At 39.9% G+C, this 19,655-nt stretch overlaps 1 protein-coding gene across 5 annotated transcripts in view; it reads left to right on the forward strand.

Annotated features, from left to right (window-relative positions):
* The first annotated feature begins 263 nt into the window (after positions 1-263).
* LOC109931208 (TBC1 domain family member 16-like) overlaps positions 264-19,655 on the forward strand; it is a 55,808-nt gene continuing 36,416 nt past the window's right edge. For 2 of the 5 annotated variants that reach the window (XM_048610856.1, XM_048610857.1), the window contains exons 1-3: positions 264-662; positions 10,739-10,802; positions 16,809-16,845. The gene's annotated coding sequence lies outside the window, so the exon portion shown is untranslated. The remainder of the gene's footprint in view (positions 663-10,738; positions 10,803-16,808; positions 16,846-19,655) is intronic. The other 3 variants (XM_048610854.1, XM_048610853.1, XM_048610855.1) reach the window with 3 other exon arrangements.

Consider the following 19,655-nt stretch of genomic DNA (forward strand, 5'->3'; position numbering starts at 1 on the left):
CCATTTCGCTTTCTGTTGAATAACAATGACATGATTGATATTTAAATGTGGAAAGTATTATGGCTGGACAATGCAAATAATCTACCTGCCCGTCCGCCATGTTTTCTGTTGCTAAGAAACGACAACAACAACTCGACGGCCAGCGTAGTCACGTGTCGGGCTGTACCACACTTTGAGAAAGGGGGCGTTTGTGCTTGGATGGCAAGGGGAGTTCATGGAGGGTGATGCACTGACATCCCTCCGGGGGATGTGGATCGGTCCGCTAGCCAACAAGGTGGGAGAATGAATGGTCGGTTGTCGGCTCAAAAATGACATGAAAAGCAGCCATAATTTATTGGTGCTGATTTTTGATTAATGTCTGCAAGTTGGCTGCCAAAAAGCGGGTTTCTTGGCAGATCCCGGTTTGCCCGGAGGCGGACGGCCTTGGCCGTGTTGCTGTGACTTAGCTCCTGGCGGCCGGTTCACTTCATTCCTAGTTTCCGATCCAAGATTGGCCTCGCTCACAATGAACCGGAACCTTTTCCTATTCTGCTCAGTGTTTCTCCAGGTTCAACGTGTCCCACAATAGCAGGAAAAAGGTTGGATTGCAGCTGTACACGACTTTCAGTCCTAATGTAGCCTTTGGAAGGTGCCTTGAGTCAGCCACACTAAGCTTTAAGAGGGTAACGCCTTCTATTTTTCATTTCAAAGTTATGTTTCATTGTGAAGGTATTTGAAGTTGTACACTCCCATCAAAATGTGCTGTACTTAATGCTTGGGGTCCTTCTCAACACTGGCGGTGAGAGTTCCTTAAAAGTCGCACTTTTGTCCATTGGGGAGGTCAGCAGTGAGGGTTTTGACCACTTCAGAGAAGAACAGAGACAGTTTTATTGACATTGACCAACATGCTGATAGACTGTATATCTGCGTGTATTAACTAAAAAATCATAGTTTCCTCATAATGGAAGGCACTGACTATTGTCGAGTGTAGTCCAAACATCCGTTCAACATTCCGTCACCTATAAATACATTAGACCTGTGCATCTGGACAATAGATTTTGACAAGTGACTTAACCTGCATCTGGAATAAGTCATCTTGATTTCAAGACAAGAACAACAACTTTGAATTGTATGTATTGGGGAAGAGAAAGTCATTAGAGGTTGGTGAAGACATTTGTGAACAATTTAGTACAGACAAGATATGGACAGTGGCATTTGAATGAGTTGGAGTTTGTGTAAGTTGGAATTTGGAAGAGTGGTGAAGAGGTTTTTTGGAAAAGTCGAGACCTGAAATAACACACATGTGATGGTGAAACTAAGTAATTCAAACGATCAATTGAATTTGGAGTTTGAAGCTAGTTCCAGATCCAAATAGAACTCGGATTGTGCACAAATGCTTTAGACTGAAGAAGCAAGTTAGTGTTAGATTTAGGGGGAAGCTATGGCTTAGCTACAAGTTGATTTCAAATGTCTATGTGATAACACTGAGGCACATGAGGAGTCAAGATTGACAGTGCAAAGATGAAGCTGGATATTGTCATCATAAATATGGAAATTGCTAGGCCTCTTCAGACAACTGGTCTGATGGGCATGACAGTGAAGAAAAGAAAGGTGCCATGATTGGACCCTTGAGATAACCCACTGTTGTCGATATGGGGTGAGAAGGAAGATCGTGTTTGAATCTGTGCTGATTGTATTGAAAAGCATACGGAAAGTTAAAAGCGCATGTTCCCACAACTATAGCATGCAGAAAAGAGTGGATGTGAGTGGAATGAGAGAGAGCTTGTATTTTATTAAATCCCATATTTTGATGATGTCTGAAATCATTTTATAGCCAAATACTTTTGAAAAATTGTCACCATTGTAATGTAGGCCAGATACTTTTTTAGTACTTTTGTTGATGGATAAGTATTCTATTAAACACTGAGAAATCATCTACTATTCTTCAAATAATTGTACTATAGAGTCTTGTACGTCTACCTGAGAGGACAAATGGAGTATTGGTTTAACTTAGAATCATAGCATTTTACAGTAGAAAAGGAGGCTATTTGGTTCGTTGTGTCAGTATCAGCTCCTGAAAGAGCTACCCAGCTGGACCCATTCTATTGCCCTATCTCCATAGACCTCTAAATTCATCACTTTCAAATATATATCGAGCTCTCTTTTGAAACCTCCTATGAAATCAATCTTCACCACCCTCCCAGGCAGCTCATTCCAAATTCTAACAACCATTTAAGTCAAGAAGTTCCTCCTCATCTCAGTCCTCGCTCTCTTGCTGACAATCTTGAAACTGTGACCCCTAAAACTGAGCATCTTGGAAGTTACCACCTCCAAGTACTAAATGTCAAATGTCCGCGAAGACAAGCCGGGGTTGTACATCACAGTCAAGAAATTGCGTGTTCTATTTGTTGGAGAAAGGGATTGAGACAGTTCAAGTTGCTAGTCTGGGAAAGATGGTGACACGTATTATGTTGGTCACAGCTGAAGATGCCTAGGGTAGAATGTGTTGTAGCCTGAAATAGTAATAGGGAGAGGAGCTGACAGGAGTTCAGAGTTAGAAAAAAATAGTGGAATATATTATCCTTTGATATGTAACTTTGACTATTCAATCACATTATTTCAATTATAATGTTTAAGATTGCAGTTAATGGCTCTATTGGAGACTATCAGATTTCACCCATGTGACAAATTCAGACTTGCCAGCCAGAAATTACTATTGACACGTCTTTGGCTCTTCCTTTATTCCAGTCTTGTGTATTTGTTTCTGCAACCATGTCATATTGCTATGGTATTACACACCTCATTTCAGAAGGAAAAGACTTTGTAAAGGTCTGAAGGTAGAGAAACATATTTGCTCTTGATCATTTTGGAACGTGTGCAGTTTTGAAGTGATTTTATGTACTGTATTCTTCATCCTTAAAATTTTATAATCCACCTGCTGCAAGGAGGGAAGTCAGTTGTACTTTACACCAAAAGCTTTTAATTGTGGCACAAATCTGAAGTTTTTGTATGAAATTGGTAACCATTTTGCATGTTACATCTGATACAACACAGTTAACTTGTTGTCAAGTTTCCATAATTTTCTTTGAAGAATGTTGAAAGTCGTGGTTAAAATTTTCTTTTCAATGTTTGTCTATATGCATATTCCTCGCATAACCATCTCCAATAATTTATGCAGAACATGGTATTCTGTTGTTCCTCCTGAGTTTATATTCAGTATTTTAAAAATATTTAATTGCTTCACTTTAGGAACATCAGAGCAGGAGTAGGCCATTCAGCCCCTCATGCCTATTGTCACTCAGTGAGATCATAGCTGAAATCTTTGGCCCAACTCCATATACCTGTCTTTGGCCTGTATCCTTAATACCTTCTGTTTAACAAAATTTTTATCTATCTTAGATTTAAAATGAACAGTTAATCTAGCATCAGCTGCCATATGTGGATTAGCGTTCCAAATATGTACCACCCTTTGTGTTTAGAAATTCTTCCTAACGTGTCTTCTGAACAGTCTGGCCCTAATTTTTAGATTGTGCCACCTAGTTCTAGAATCTCCAAGCGGTGCAAATAGTGTATCTTTATCTACCCTGTCTTTATGCTGAAGTTTTGATCAGATCATGTCTTAACCTTCTAAATTCTAGAGAAAACAGGCCTAGATTGTAAAATCTGTGCTCATATCTTAACCCCTCAAGCTCAGGTATTATTCTTGTAAACCTATGTTGTACTTCCTCCAAGGCCAATACATCCTCCCAATGTGTGGTCACCGGATAAGACCATAAGACGTAGGAGCAGAAATTAGGCCATTCAGACCATCGAGTCTGCTCCACCATTCAATCATGGCAGATAAGTTCCTCAACCCCATTCCCCTGCTTTCTTCTCGTAACCCTTGATAATCAAGATCCTATCTATGTCAGTCTTAAATGTATTCAATGACCTGGCCTCCACAGCCTTCTCCATAGATTCACCACTCTCTGGCTGAAGAAGTTTCTCCTTATCTCCGTTCTTAAAGGTCTTTCCTTTACTGGGCTGTGCCCTCGGGTCCTAGATTCTCCTGCCAATGGAAGCATCTTCCCAACATCCACTTTGTCCAGGCCATTCAGTATTCTGAAAGTTTCAATTAGATCCCCCCCTCATCCTTCAAAACTCCAATGAGTATAGTCCCAGAGTCCTCAAACATTCCTCATATGTTAAGCTTTCCATTCCTGGGACCATTCTCATGAACCTCCTCTGAAGCCACTCCAGGGCCAGTACATCCTTCCTGATCTCCTATCGGTACTCCCAAGTGGGATCTAACTCGGGTTTGCATAACTGCAGCAAAACTGTATCCTTATACTCTTGCCATCTAGATATAAAAGCCAGCATTCCATTGGTTTTCTTGATTATTTCCGGCTCGTTGCCTTTTAAAGATCTATGCAGTTGAACCCCTAAGTCTCTTTGGACATCTGCTGTATTTAACTTTATATCATACTTCATTCTTTGCCATTGCTTCAAAGTATCTCCAGTGGATAGTTGGTGATAGTTTGCAAGTTTTCAGCATATTTGATAATTGCTGCAACAATTAATAGTTCCAGAGAATGCCCGTACAGAGAGCTTTCAGGGGCACCATTCTGTGTGGGAATATTATAGGCTGACATCCTTGGAGACTTAGCAAAGGATTTGTGAATCTTATGATGCACGTTGAGGATGTATTTTATTCTAAAATAATATTTTCATTCTCATAAGTTCCTGATTATTTATAGGCATAAGTTTTGAAGGCTTGCAGTTTAAAGGGGCCACTTTATAACTTGAATGAAGATATGTGAGGCAGGTGATAACTGAAACTCATATCCTAACTATACTGAGTGATAACTTTATAATGATTGGTGATTATGATGTGGATCGTGCTGCTTGTAATGCCAGGTGCAGATTCCACTTGCGTTGCTGATCTGTCATTTTATCATTGATTGTTGCTAAGGCAGCAACTGGCTGCTTAATCCTTTTGGGGCCACAGGACTAATTTTGTATAATGAGAATCTGAGCAAGGTTTGAAATGATTATGTATGATTTCTTAATGTTTTAATGTATTATAAAAGCTTTGGAAAGTCAAGTAAATGAAGCAGTAGTCCACGTTTTTGAATTGAATAAATGCAGAGGTAAAAGGAAAAGAATACGTGTTAATCAAGCTTGTACCACAAAAGGAGTCTAAGTAATGCTATAGTGGTAAACAAATATTAATTGGAAAGAGGAAAGAGAAATTTCTTCTGACTGAGTCATACCTCACAACTAAATTCCTGACTTTAGCAAAAATTGTTAGACTAGCACTACAGAGCATAGATTAATTTGTCCTCTCTGCAGGAAACCATTTCAGTACTGCTGGCCTCTTTTTTCACTCCCTTTTCCTTATAATCCCACTGTGGTGTAAACCTGCACAATTCAGGATGTGTATCATGATGTGATTGCAATCTGAATAATTATACTTGGGTAGGAGCTTCTGTTAACTTGACTCTCAGTCCCAGGATTTTTGGCTTTAAGCTTAATTCTTGGCAGTTGAATTTTTCCCTTGGCAGCATTAACAATTTAGTGTCTAAAATCGGTATTACCTCTGCCAATGTCAGCGTTAACATGAGTTTACATTTACCCTCAGGCCACAAATGCAAGCTGTAAATCCATCTGCAATCCAATCTGCATCTTTTTTAGGTTTTTTTTGGAGAGGGGGCAATAATGGCATTTTTTTTATAGTTGTGAAATAATCCCATATTATAATCTTCATGGATTCTCTGGGATGTTTTCAAAATGATTTAGAGCGTCAACAGGCAATTGTTAGATACCTGTCATTAAGTTTCTAACTTGGTTAAGAGGAGACATATAAACAGCCTGGATAAAACAATTGTTTCAGAGATAGTAGGAATGTCTTCTTGGCTTGAAGTGCTTTTAATGTCTGAAATTGTAAAACCACTGAAAGATTAAAGCACTTACATGTAACTAGCCATGCTAATGAATTTATGGAAATGGTCGTTTCTTCAACTCCTTTATTCCTGCAGCACAATAAACTGTTCCATTAATGTACTTTTGATGAAGCTTGTGTTGTGATGTTAGGAAAGGCAGCAGGGTTTTGACCAAATTGGACTTTGAGGCATTCCCACTGCCTGACAATATCTCCATCTTCTCTTGTCATAAAGTGTTCCAATGTTTTGACAGAGTGCTGCTGTCTGAAGTTCCAGAAGAAGAATGGGTGCCTCTGTGAAAGAAGCCTTTGATCAAGAAATCAACCTGCTCAGCTGTTTACTTTGAGGGGACCATATAGATTTTTGCATGTCCATATCCTGGAATTCATCAAGTATTTACCTTAATTTGAATGGATGGTTGCAATCTATTCCATTCTGCAGGAATTACTCAAGGTTACAATATTTTAAGGAACTAACATCTGTGGAAAATGAAAAAAGTTTCTTAACACATCAAGCTCTCTGATTCCTTCCTGCTTCCCCACCCATCACCACCTGCCGCTATCCTGCTTCTCACCACAATCACTCAATCAATTTTTTCTTCTCCTCTGCATCTAAGAAACTGTATGGAAAGAAAGCATTGTACAAAGCTGGAGCACTTAAGATCTACCTTTATTCAATGTTGGTGTAATAATGCTGTAAGCTTTGAGGCCAGGATCCTTCCCTCCACTGTTGGGTTATATTTGAATCTTTTCAATGGGCAAGATTAATTCTTTTATGGTGCCTATTTTGGGGGTGTATACATGCTTGGTCTTTGTTTTGCAAGGTTATAACATTACTACAGGGAGGTTATTGTCAGGATATTTATTGTGGACTATCTTTTCGTGACACAGACACCTAAAGACCTAATTTGACTATTAAAAATCTCCGAATATTGAAATTTGCATTCCAAACAGTACTGTTGTGGTAACTGGAAGATTTTTTTTGTCTGCATTAATTTTCGTGGTTTGCAGGAAGACTGGATAGCTTGGAAAACTAAGTTTCAATCAGCAGAAGCAAATCCCATGTTGGCTGATCAGCATTAACATATATTTTATATTACCATGCTCATTATGGCTGAGTAATAATCATGTGGCAAGTGGCCTTAAATAATTAGGCCTAGTAATTTTTATTTTGTCAACAAGTTGTTGTTATTTGGATTTCATATTGATGCAGTTTTCACAAATAGCCAATGGTTGCTTGAGTACCCAGTAAATGAATGTGCAGGATGGCACTGAACCATAAAACAAGGAGAATCTGTCGTTAAGTCAGGCTCTGCTTTGTGCTAAGTAAATTAATCTCTGTTGGTGATGGACTGGTTGTCATACTTGGACTACAAAGAGGTGTTAGCCATGGTCTTGTACTTAACTGCTAGTGGGATTGAGAGCAAGCATTCCGTCCACACTGAAATGGCTCACGTACATATGTGCTGTTCTGGCTCACTTGATGAATGTCCAGCTGGGCAAGTGTCAGGGCAATCCCAACAGCTAGGAAACTATTCCAACATAAATCATTATCTTCAAAAGAGAAAAGTACTGGAAAAGTTTGGAGAGGAAATAAATAAACAGTGATGCAATTTTCTTCGAAAATTTCAACATGTCTTCAGTATTATATAGTTTGAAGGCTGCCCTAACAATCAGTGATACTCTGTTGCAGAATACCATTTCCAAGGAAGGAAGAACTGTCTTCTGTGCAATAATTCTAATTGTTGCAAAATTAGTGTGTCCCAGTCACCTTTAATGAGATGCACTATAAAAACAGCTGAGCCTCTGGTCATAATACCCAGGCTAATCCAAGAAATGCTTTATTAGCACTACTACGACATTCTACATGTTCTTCAATCAATACATGATCTCGGTTATTATTGACAAGCTGCTTTTTTAATTCCAGTATTGATTTTCTTTTAAAGTGAGGCTTCCTACTTGTGATTATGCAGACCCTGTATACACTATTAAATAAAAGCTCATTGTCACATGGATGGGGTTTGTAGTCTTGGTCTTAAAATTTACTGACAATGATCTCTACAAGCTTGTAGGCTTTATTGCTGTGATCTATTGTATTTTAAACTTCAGTATCAATTTCACTTTATTTCTCGCATCTCCATGGCCTTTATTTATAGTTTATTTAATTTGTCACCTCTACTGTTTTTGATTTCTTACCTCTGTATAATTTTCATCTTCAGTTCCATTTTCTTCTCAATGGCTACTAAAATTCCCTTCATTTGTTCCCAGGTGAGCTACCTCTTTTCTCTCATTCAACTTTATTTTCTGTTTGATCATGATTATCTTCACTCTGTAAAACTTGTGTTGAATCTTGGTTAAACAGTCCTTGGTATAATGTACACTTCTGGCCTCCATATTATAGAAAAGTTATTGAGGTTTTAGTGAGGATGAAAAAAATCCATGAGGCTGACATCAGAACTGAGAGACTATACTTAGCAGACAAAGCCGAACAGGAATGAGCTGACAGAGGAAGTGGTGGAGGTGGGTACAATTACAACATTTAAAAGGCATCTGGATGGGTATGAGTAGGATGGATTTTCAGGGATATGTGCCAAATGCTGGCAAATGAGACTAGGTCAGATTGGGATTTCTGGTCAGTGGAGTCGAATTGGTCTGACCTGTCTGTTTCCATGCTGTGTGACTCTATGACTTCTTAATAGGCAGAGAACCCACTATACCCAGCCAGCCTGTGCCTGCAAAACCAAAAACAAAATGTATATTCAATGTGATTTGAGATTTGGACATCACTTGCCTAACAGTGCCAAGTATGCTAATATCTATGCTAACAAAGGTAATTTGTCAAGCTTGTAACAAATCATTTATGCTTGCTAGAAGTGACGTATATTCACATGCAGGGTTCCATTTTTTATAAGCAATGGAATATGCAAACGTGAATTACTTGGGAGCTTGGGGAGCCAATAGTTCCTCATTAGTTTCTCCATGCCAATGCCTTAACATATAAGAGTTCGCTTGTCACTAGTCAGTAACCTTTTCTCCTGCAGTACAAATTGTTGAGATAGTTTGAAATTTGGCGTTCTTGCATGTACCAATGACTACAAGATAAAAAACTTCTGCAAAATGTCTCTCTTAATAGCAATGTCTAATGTGTCTATTTAGTAATAGGAAATTGAGAGCCCTTAATCAAATAATTCTAAGTCCTCCATCATCTTCTTTGCAATACTGTTGAAAAATTACACTTTTCTAGTTGGAACTTCATTTTCTTAGGTTATAAGTTCAGCGCATTGTTTGACTAGTTATTCAAGTTTCCAAGAGGAAACTATTGTAGGCAATTTTAGCCCCTCAAGCCTGTTGTGCCTTTCAATGAGATTTTATTTGCAATTTAACTCTATAGCTTCTTCCAATTTAGTTCATCTGGCAAAGTTATTTCAATTGCATTTCTACTGTAAAATGATTGTATCAAATGTCCTTATTTGTTTTTGTCTAAACCTGCATGATTTTAATTTAATTTGCTTTGGCATTATCACTGAAAGATCTTTTTTATTTGATGCAAACTATAGCTCTCCTGTGTTTCTGTCTTGATGAGAAGATGAATGCATACATGACTTCTGAAGTGATGTAAGGGTTTTTCTCGATTTAAAAATGGAAATCATGGGGCAAACTCTCTGTTGATTGGAATCATACCTGGCTCAAAGGAAGAAGGTTGTTGGAGGTCAGTCATCAATAGCTCTAGGGCATCTCTGCAGGAGTTCCACGGGGTAGTCTCCTAAGCCCAACCATTTTCAGTAGCTTCATCAACTTCCCTCCTTCCTAAGGTCAGAACTGGGATATTTGCCAGTGATTGTACAATGTTCTGCACCATTTGCAACTCTTCAGATACTGAAGCCAGTCCATGTTAAATGCAACAAGATCTGGAGAATATCCAGGCTTGTGCTGACAAGTGGCAAATAACATTGGTGCCACACAAATGGCAGGCTATGACCACCTCCAATAAGAGACAATCTAACCACTGCTCCTTGACATTCAATGGTGGTACCATCACTGAATCTTCCACTTTCAACATACTGGGGTTATCACTGACCAGAAACTCAACTGGTATCACCACGTAAACAAAGTGGCTACAAGAGCAGGTCAGAGGCTAGGAATACTGCAACGAATAACTCATCTCCTGACTCCCCAAAGTCTGTCCACCATTGACAAGGCATAAACTAGGAGTGTGAAGGAATAATCCCCACTTGCCTGGCTTGGTGCAGCTCCAACAACATTCCAGAAGCTTGACACTATCCAAGACAAAGTAGCTGACTTGTTTGCTACCATATTTCCAGAACATCCACTACCCCACCACTGACGCTCCATAGCAGCAGTGTGTAGTATCTACAAGATACATAGCAGAAATTCACCAAAGATCCTTAGACAATACCTTCCAAACCCATAACCACTTTGATCCAAATGGACAAGGGCAGCAGATTCTTGGGAACACCACCACCTAGCAGTCCCCCACCAAACCACTAACCATTCTGACTTGGAAATATTCCCTCACTGTTACCAGGTCAAAATCCTGGAACTCCCTTCCCAAGGGCATTGTGGGTCTACGTACAGCAGATGGTCTGCAGCAGTTCAAGAAGGCAGCTCACAGCCCTCCTTCTCAAGGGCAACAGGGATGGGCAAAAAATGCTGGCCGGCCAGCAACACCGTCCCACAAGTGACTAGAAGAAAACAGGACTTTTTCAACTTCAGAATTTGTATTTACTTGGAAGGCTAGCCTAACTGATGGTTCTCAAATAAAATTGATAGAACTCTGGGAACAAATTTTGACTTCATTCTTTTATCATGTCGTTTTAGGGCCACACCTGAGAGTTTGTTTTCAAGAGGGAGGGAGAAGGCAAAGTCAAGATCTGTATCCAAGGTTAGTCATCTGTAGAATTCTATTTAATGCATGTTAACACTACATATAAGCATGCATGGTAATCTAAAATATACCAAGTTGTTATACACAAGAAGATAACTGTATTTAAACAGAATTCAAGTCCACAGTTTTATTTCAGTTAACCACACTCCACAAAACTTTCACCCCACTGATTACTGGCTCCCCATATATATTCAGTCAGTTCACACCCAATTAACACATCCATCTCCTTTTTCCTCATTCAGTTAGGCATTCCTTCAGACTATGTCAGATGATGCCACAGGTTCTGAACTCATTGTTACATTAAGAGACTGTTATCTACATGTACTTCTTGCTACACTCTGAAGTTCTATCCAACTCCCATCTTCAATCTATACTGTGCAATTTAAATAACTCTGTGACATCATTGTAAGGTTACACAGCATTTGCTATGAGCTTTCTGCTCATTTTAATGTTTAATCAACAACTAATATCTATGCTTCAGTCTCCCAAATTAAATTGCTTTCAAGAAAGTAGTCACCTTATACAATTTTGGTGAATGTTATAAACAGGAAAGGAATTCATTTCAAAGTATGTCACTATTACCAATTATATAGCCAATAAGTCAACCAATGAGATTAAAACAAAAAGCTGGAAATGCTCGTCAGGTCAAACTGCAACAAAGTTCATGTCTCAAGTCATTATAATGACGACCACTGCCTAAAATGTTAAATAGTTTCAGGGGTATGATGTAAAAAATGCTAAATAGTCAAATAGAACGTGAACTGAAAATACTGCTGGAATAGTGCTGGAAGTACATAGCAGGTCAGGCAGCCTGAAATCTGAAATGTTGAAAGGTTAGTTCTGTTTCTCTTCATAGATGCTGCCTGCATTGTAAATATTTTTCAGGATTTCTGTCTTAATGTTCTGTTTTCCAGCATCTGCAGTATCTTACTTTTATGAGCGAATAAAAAGAAAACAGACGGACAAGGTTTCACTTTTTATAACTTTCATAACTTTTATAACAGACCAACTGGATTCAAAATAATTCAAGCACTAAGTTAGCAGGTGTACAGTATTACAAATAAGAAGGTAAATTTTTTGCTTTGAATAAACAACACAACAAAGATATGGCTCACATAGTTACAAACACTGTCATTACATCCCAAACAAATGGTCGACCACATGCAATCTCACAGCCTTTCCAACTCGGCTTCTGCTCTATAAGATTTCTCGCTTCCACTCAATCATTTCAGCCCTCAAGTGATATTCCATCCAAACATGTTGCCAGCAGCAAGAATCACTTCTATGAGCACTCTCTCATGACAGTCCCGATTGCACAGAATCCCCAGAGACTTGCATCTCCAACTTTTTGAAATGGTGTGGTCGTTGTTGGCAACACTGAAACAGCAGTAATGGCTCCTGTCCAACCTACAATCCCTTTCCCTTCTTTACTCTTTGATAACACATACAGTGAGACTGTTTTTGTTCTACTCTCTGTTCTAAGACTGCCAAACACAAAATGTCCAATCAGAGAGAACCTTGCTTATTTCTTTTCTCAATATGTTCTGAACTGCCAAATGAGAAAAACCGGCTGCTCCAACCTAACTGTAATTAGCCTCCTGTTTACCCTTTAAACCTAGGTGTTCATCCCTTTGGGAGCCTTGGATAATATGGGCATTTCTTGGAACTTAATGATGTCTTGATCATTAAAGTAATTAACTCTGCTTCAGAATACTCCCCATCCCACTTTGGTCTAAAGGGGACATGGTGCAAAAGAAAATACAAGCTTTTCTCAGCATATGGATCATCTATTTTGAAATAGACAATGAAGTGGATATTGTCTATTTTAAACTGATAGCCATAGCAGAGATTAATTTTTATTTCCTACTGATCCTTAGAAGACTTTGTCCATATTATGCAATAGTTGAGGATATTTGTCAAGGGTGATGCCGTTTTATTTGCTTCAGTTGTGTCTGTGATGTTATAAGCTCTGAATTGAAGCATTACTCCAGTTTTTTTATGAAGGCTAAAGCATATCTGAGTGTTACTTTCTGTATGGTATGCTTCCGCACTAGGGAACTCTGTTTTTGGTGATATGTGGCTACGCACACATTAAATCTGATTCCATGACTGAATTTGTGGGTGCATAAGAGGTTGAACTTGTGGCATTGTATGTTATGGGTTGGTTTCAAATTATGTCACTGTCTCTTTGGATTCTGAAGTGTTCTTAGCAATATCTGACATCTGAGGTTTGAACTGGTTTGGAATTGGTTGTGCAAATTCATGCTTCATCGCAACTTTGGACTCACAGGTCGTTCAGTGATAATTTGGGATGGCATTCAATTGCTGTATTATTTGTTTATAGTTATGTTGCTTAATAAGTGGAAATTTTGCAACACATTTGGTGACAAAGATTAGAGCTCAGTCAAATCATGCTACTTATGATTTTCTGATGCTTGTCCAACATACAGTTCAGGCGAGGCAGAAATTTCCCAATATTTAACTGAAGAAAGATGCAAAGCATTGACTTAGGTCTGTGATACACAGTCTGCTCCCTGACCACGGACTCCGTTCATCTCCCAGGCAACTATCTGAGACTGAAAGATCACTCAAAATCTTGATGTTCTATTTCAGCTCCTGACCACATATACATGACATCACTAAGACTGACTATATGAACTGTATAAGTGCCACCTTCTGCTCGTGCCATGGGCTGGAAAATGTATTTGAATGTGTTTCCAATTTCCACCCTTCTGTCACCTTTACCTTGTCCATCATTGACTCCTCTCCTCCCCCACTTCTCTACCTCCTTTTCTGGTGATATGTTATCAACTAATGTTCAGTACAAACTCTCAGACTCCACAGCTACTTTGACCTACATGTCCTCACATCCTAGTTCTTGTAGGGATTCCGATCAAGTCACGTAATTTTTCTGTTGCATCAGTTCTGACATATCTTCCTTTATTCTCAGTGAAGCTTCCTGTTGCTTGTTATTTTAATTGTCCACCTTGCTCCCATTCTGACCTTTCTATCCAATGCCTGTTACAATGTTCCAGGGAAGATCAACACCCACTCAAGAACACTATCTTTCATCTCAACACTCTACATTGAGTTCAACAACTTTAGATCATAGCCTCTGCTTCCATCTTATTTTTTTTTCTTATTTTTTTTTGCTGCCTTGTTCCTTTATATCCCTTCATGTTTCATTACGATGGCTGCTACATAGCCATTCAAGCCTTATCTGGGCACAATCTTTGTTTCACTAATTTATCAATTATCACTGTTTTTGCCATTTGCATATTAAGTATTTTATTAATTAATTCACCTACTCTCTATCCTGTTATGCTATAATAGAAATTCCCTTTAATCCATCCTGATAAAAACTCTTATGTTTCAGTCTTCCTTCTGTTCCGATGAAAGGTTGTTGAACTGAAGTTTTAACTCTGTTTCTCTGCAGGTGCGTGAATTGCTGAGAATTTCTAACTTTTTTTGTTTTACTTCCAATTTTTTCCCCCCTCCCCTCCATTCAAGGCACCAAACAAACCTTCCACATTAGACAGAGGTTCACCTGCACATCCGTCAATGTGGTCTACTGCATCCGCTGCTCCCGATGTGGCCTCCTCTACATCGGTGAGACCAAGCGGAGTCTCGGAGACCGTTTTGTAGAGCACTTGCGCTCTGTTCGCAACAAACGACAACACCCTCTGGTCGCAAACCATTTCAACTCCCCCTCCCACTCCCTGGGTGACGTGTCCATTCTTGGCCTCGTCCAGTGTCACAATGATGCCACCTGGAAACTGGAGGAGCTGCACCTCATATTTCACCTTGGGAGCCTACAGCCCAATGGCCTAAATATGGATTTTACCAGTTTTAAAATCTCCCCACCCCTGGCCTCATCCCTTGACCAACCCTCCCTCTCATCCCCACCTCCTTGACCTGACACAACCTGTCCATCTTCTCTCCCAACTATTTGCCCCTCCCACCTCACTGACCAATCCCTACCACTCCCTACCTGCACTCACCTATCACCATCCCACCTACCTTCCCCAAACCCACCCCTCCTCTTTCCTTTTATTTCTGAGCTCCCCTCCCCTTCCCCCCTCCATTTCTGAAGATAGGGCCCGACCTGAAACATCAACTTTCCTGCTCCTCTGATGCTGCCTGGCCTGCTGTGTTCTTCTAGCTCGACACTGTGTTATCTCTGACTCCGGCATCTGTAGCTCTTACTGTCTCTGGGAGAGAGGGCAGTTTAGGCAGTGAAGGAATAGCCATCAATTGTTGTTGAGAAATTTATATCATGGATACTCAAGGGGCCTGAATTAGAAGAGCACAGATTCTACAAAAATACAATCAAGGAATAATGGCAGACCACTTGGCTCTTTGAGCCTTCTCCGTCATTCAATCAGACCATGGCTGCTCTGATTTGAACTTCAACTCTTCATTCCTGAATATCCCTGATAAACTGTCACTCTCTTGGTAATCAAGAATCTGTCTACCTGTCAAGCTCAGTTTTAAAAATACTTAAATATTCTGCATCCACTGCCTTTTGAGGAAGGGAATTCCAAAGAGACTCAACCATCTGAGAAAAAAATGTTTCCTCATCTTTGTCTTAAATAGGCAACCCCTTATTCACAAACTATGATCCCTAGTTCCAGATTCTGCCACAAGAAACATCCTTTCAACATTCGTCAATTCAAGCCCCCTCAAGATCCTCTATGTTTCAATTAAGTCACCTCTGACTCTGAGCTCCAGAGGCTACAGGCCTAGCCTGTCTAGCCTACCCTCATAAGGCAATCCATTCAAGGTGGACAATTACAATATCAAGCAACATTCTTTGAACTGTTTCCAATGCATTAACATCCTCCCTTAAGTTCGGTGACCAGTACTGCACACAGTACTCTCAGATGTGGTCTCACCAATACCCTGTAAAGCTGAAGTGTAACCTTCTTATTCTTGCATTCAATTCCCTTTACAATAAGCTGTAATATTCTATTAACTTTCCTGATTACTTGTTGTACTTGCGTACTAACCTTCAGTGGATTCATGCATTAGGACACCCAGACCTTTCTGCATCTCGGAGCTCTAATCTCTCATTATTTAGAGCATATGCTTTTTAAAAATTCTGTCAAATGGACATTTCACTTTCCCACATTGTACTTCATTTGCCAGACCTTTTACTACTCACTTAACCTATCTATATCACTTTGTAGGCTGCTTATGTCCTCTTCACAACTCCTGCCTGGACAAGGTTACAGAGATATGGAGGGATGAGCCAAGAAACAACTTGCAAACAAAGGATTAGAATTTTAATATTGAGGTTTTGTTTAATTGTGAGCCAAAGTAGGTCAGCAAAAGCTTAGAAGAGGAGTGATAGCTGAATGGAAATTGGTGGGGGTTAGAACACAGGCTGAGATTTAGATGACCTGAGTTTATAAGTGGGATGCTAACTGGGAGCCTGTTGAAATGATGAAGCACAGAGATAACAAAAAAGTTTAGATTAAGATTTCAGCAGAAGATGAACTCAGGCAGAGATGGTGTCGAATAATATTATTGAAGCTGAAATAGGCAAAAACAAATAATTGTAGCTATCATAGGCCATGTGGCCTATTGAGCCTGCTGCACCTTTCATTAAGGTCACGTTTGAATTAATTGCATCCTTTACTACTTGTACTCCCAAAACACTGAATGTGTTGAACATTAGAGATTGATTAATGGAGGGAATGCAGAAGAATGACCAGAGTTGTGAGAAGAAAATGTAAGTGCGTAGGAGGCAGAGGTATCTGCTCAGAATGATTTACAAATCATCAAGTTAAAGAAACAATCGATAAATGGGTTGTTGTAAGAACATTTATGATGTTTGAATCAAGTTTTCAGTATAAAGCACTTTCACAAAATTCCTTAATATTCGATTTTCTGATTAAATCAAAAATTCAGTTACTGGTAATCTGCTGGAGATCCATGAAGTTGTCAGTCTACTGACTGTGGCATGTCTAGCAACAGATAGCTCCTTTTGTTTTATTTCAGATGACAAAACTCTTTACTAAGGAAAAGACTTCAGATTGTAAGTATTCATTCCGTCCTCCCTTTATAAGATATTGGCTCAAATTTTGCTGTAGTAATTACAGCAAAACTGCTAGTAAATATCACCATTACTCCTCTGAAACTATTAGCAACTTCTAGAGTCCACGCTTGCTGAACTTCCGAAGTAGCTGAGAGTAATTCCATGCTTCTTTAGAAGGTGAGCTGCAAGGATTTTCCATAGACTGCAATCTATGGGAAATCAGTGACTTGCAAGAACTTTCACTATTGCATCTATGGCAAAAATTCCAGAAAAATTTACATCTTGTTATCTTGTTGATTGACATGTAACAAGGCATTAAATCTATAAATTCATAAATACTGCTGAAAAACCCGTTGGTCCTGAAATATTAATTTTATTTTCAAATGTCAAATTTCTCCATTATAGTATTCCATACTTTAATTTCAAGTTGCTCTTTTAACTTTAATCTTAAAGTGCTGTGTCAATTCTAATAATTTATTTTGCTATCCATAAAAACGAAAATTGTGATGAAGGGATTCTGTGGTTTCATTTCCTGGATTGCTGTGTGGGTGCATATTTCAGTGCGCTTGGTGATCAAGTAGCTTTGGTGGCTATTGATCTCTAATTTGGAATGAGGAAAGATCACACTACTGAGATTGGGGGAAGGTGACGGCCTAGTGGTATTATCACTGGACTATTAACCCAGAGACCCAGATTGGAATCCCACATGGCAGATGGTGGAATTTGAATTCATTAAAAAAAATTTAAAACAATCTGGAATTAAGAATCTACTGATGACCATGAAACCATTGTTGATTGTCGGAAAAACCCATCTGGTTCACTAACGACCTGCAGGGAAGGAAATCTGCCATCCTCATCTGGTCTGACCTACGTGTGACTCCAGATCCACAGCAATGTGGTTGACTCTCAGTTGCCCTCTGAAATGGCCTAACAAGCCATTCAGTTGTACCAATTGCTACAAAGTCTCAAAGAAATGAAACCAGACCCATAACCAGGCATCAACCTAGGCACAGGTAAAGACAATGGCAGAAACAGCCCTGTTGACCTTCCTCACTGCAAAGTTCTCCTCACTAACATCTGGGGGCTTGTGCCAAAATTGAGAGAGCTGTCTCACAGACTGGTCAAACAACAGCCTGACATAGCCACACTCACGGAAACGTAACTTACAGACAATATCGCAGACACTGCCATCACCATCCCTAGATAGGTCCTGTACCACTGGCAGGACAGATCCAGCAGAGGTGGTGGCATAGTGGTATACAGACGGGACGGAGTTGCTCTGGAAGTCCTCAACGTTTACTCTGGACCCCACAAAGTCTTGTGGATTCCGTTAAACATGGGCAAGGAAACCTTCTGCTGATTACCACATACCGTCCTCACTCAGCTGATGAATTTGTACTCCTCCATGTTGAACAACAGTTAGAGGAAGCACTGAGGATGGCAAAGGCACAAAATGCACTCTGGGTGGGGTATTTCAATGTCCACCAACAAGAGTGGCTCGGCAGCAGTCCTACTGATCAATCTGGTCGGGTCCTAAAAGACACAGTTGCTAGGCTGGGTCTGCCGCAGGTAGTGAGGGAAACAACAAGAAGAAAAAACATAACTGACCTGTTCAAACTCCTCGTGGGAGCACGAGGCTGCACCAATACAGTCATCGATGTAGTGGAGAAAGAGATGGGGATAGTGCCAGAGTAGCAGTGGAAGAGGGACTGTTTCACATACCAACATTGCTCCCAACTGCCCTTAGATTTTTTCTAAAAAGTGAGTCATATAAGTTGTGTAAGTTGGTAAAGGAGCATCTCTCGTAGGCATGTTGAGCAAGGGAGATGTGTCTCACAGGCAAAGTGAAGAGTGAAAACAGAGTTGGAGACAAATGGTGCAACACGAATACAGTGCATAATCTATACTTGTCTTTCAGTGAGATGCAGTTTTTTTGGATCGACACTCTATCAGCTTGCTCACATTGGCTACAAATGTTTCAGCCTTGTTGTATGCACTGATGTGCCAGGCTCCACTGTCATCAAGAATGAGGATATTGATGGAGTCTTCTTTCCCTCTTGATTAATCCACAAGTGGTCATGGCAGTAGACTAGAGCTCTGATGTGATCCATTGGTTGTGGAATCACTTAGTTCTATCTAGTGGATACTACTTGTGGTATTTGGCGTGCAGGTAGTCCTGCTGGTTCTACTGCTGGTATGTCCTCTAGTCTTTAATGAACTACGTTGATCCTTGGTTTGAAGGTAATAGGATAATGCAGAATATGCCGACTGTCATTTTACAAATTATGGCTGAATACAGTGCTGCTCGTGGCCCAATTTTGAACTCTGGTTTATTCTGAATCTATTCTATTCTATGCCACATGGGCAGATGTATTTATGATAGGTACATTGATGAGTATCTGGTCTAGTAGGTTTTCACCTTATTGGTTCCTCTACCATCTGCCACAGGCCACCTCTGGCAGATATGTTCATAATGACTCCGACAACTCATTCGTGACGCTATCAAGCTACTTCTGCTGATGGACATTAAACGCCACAAACCAGAGGACATCCTGTGCCCTTGGCACACTCATTTCTTCCTGTAATTGGTGCTCAACATGGCGTACTGAAGCATGAGCTGAGGGAGGACAGGAGGTGGTAATCAGCAGGTTGTTCCCTAACACATGTTTTACCTGATGTCATGAAGCTACATGGGGTCCAGACTCCATATTTAGGACACTCAGGACAACTCCCTGCTGATGTGTACCAATGTGCTGCCATCTCTACTAGGCTGCAGGTTAGACAGGATTTTTTTTGTAGAGAGTGGTGTT

This window comes from Rhincodon typus, chromosome 23 (genome assembly GCF_021869965.1).
Source record: "Rhincodon typus isolate 14 chromosome 23, sRhiTyp1.1, whole genome shotgun sequence".
Lineage (NCBI taxonomy): Eukaryota > Metazoa > Chordata > Chondrichthyes > Orectolobiformes > Rhincodontidae > Rhincodon > Rhincodon typus.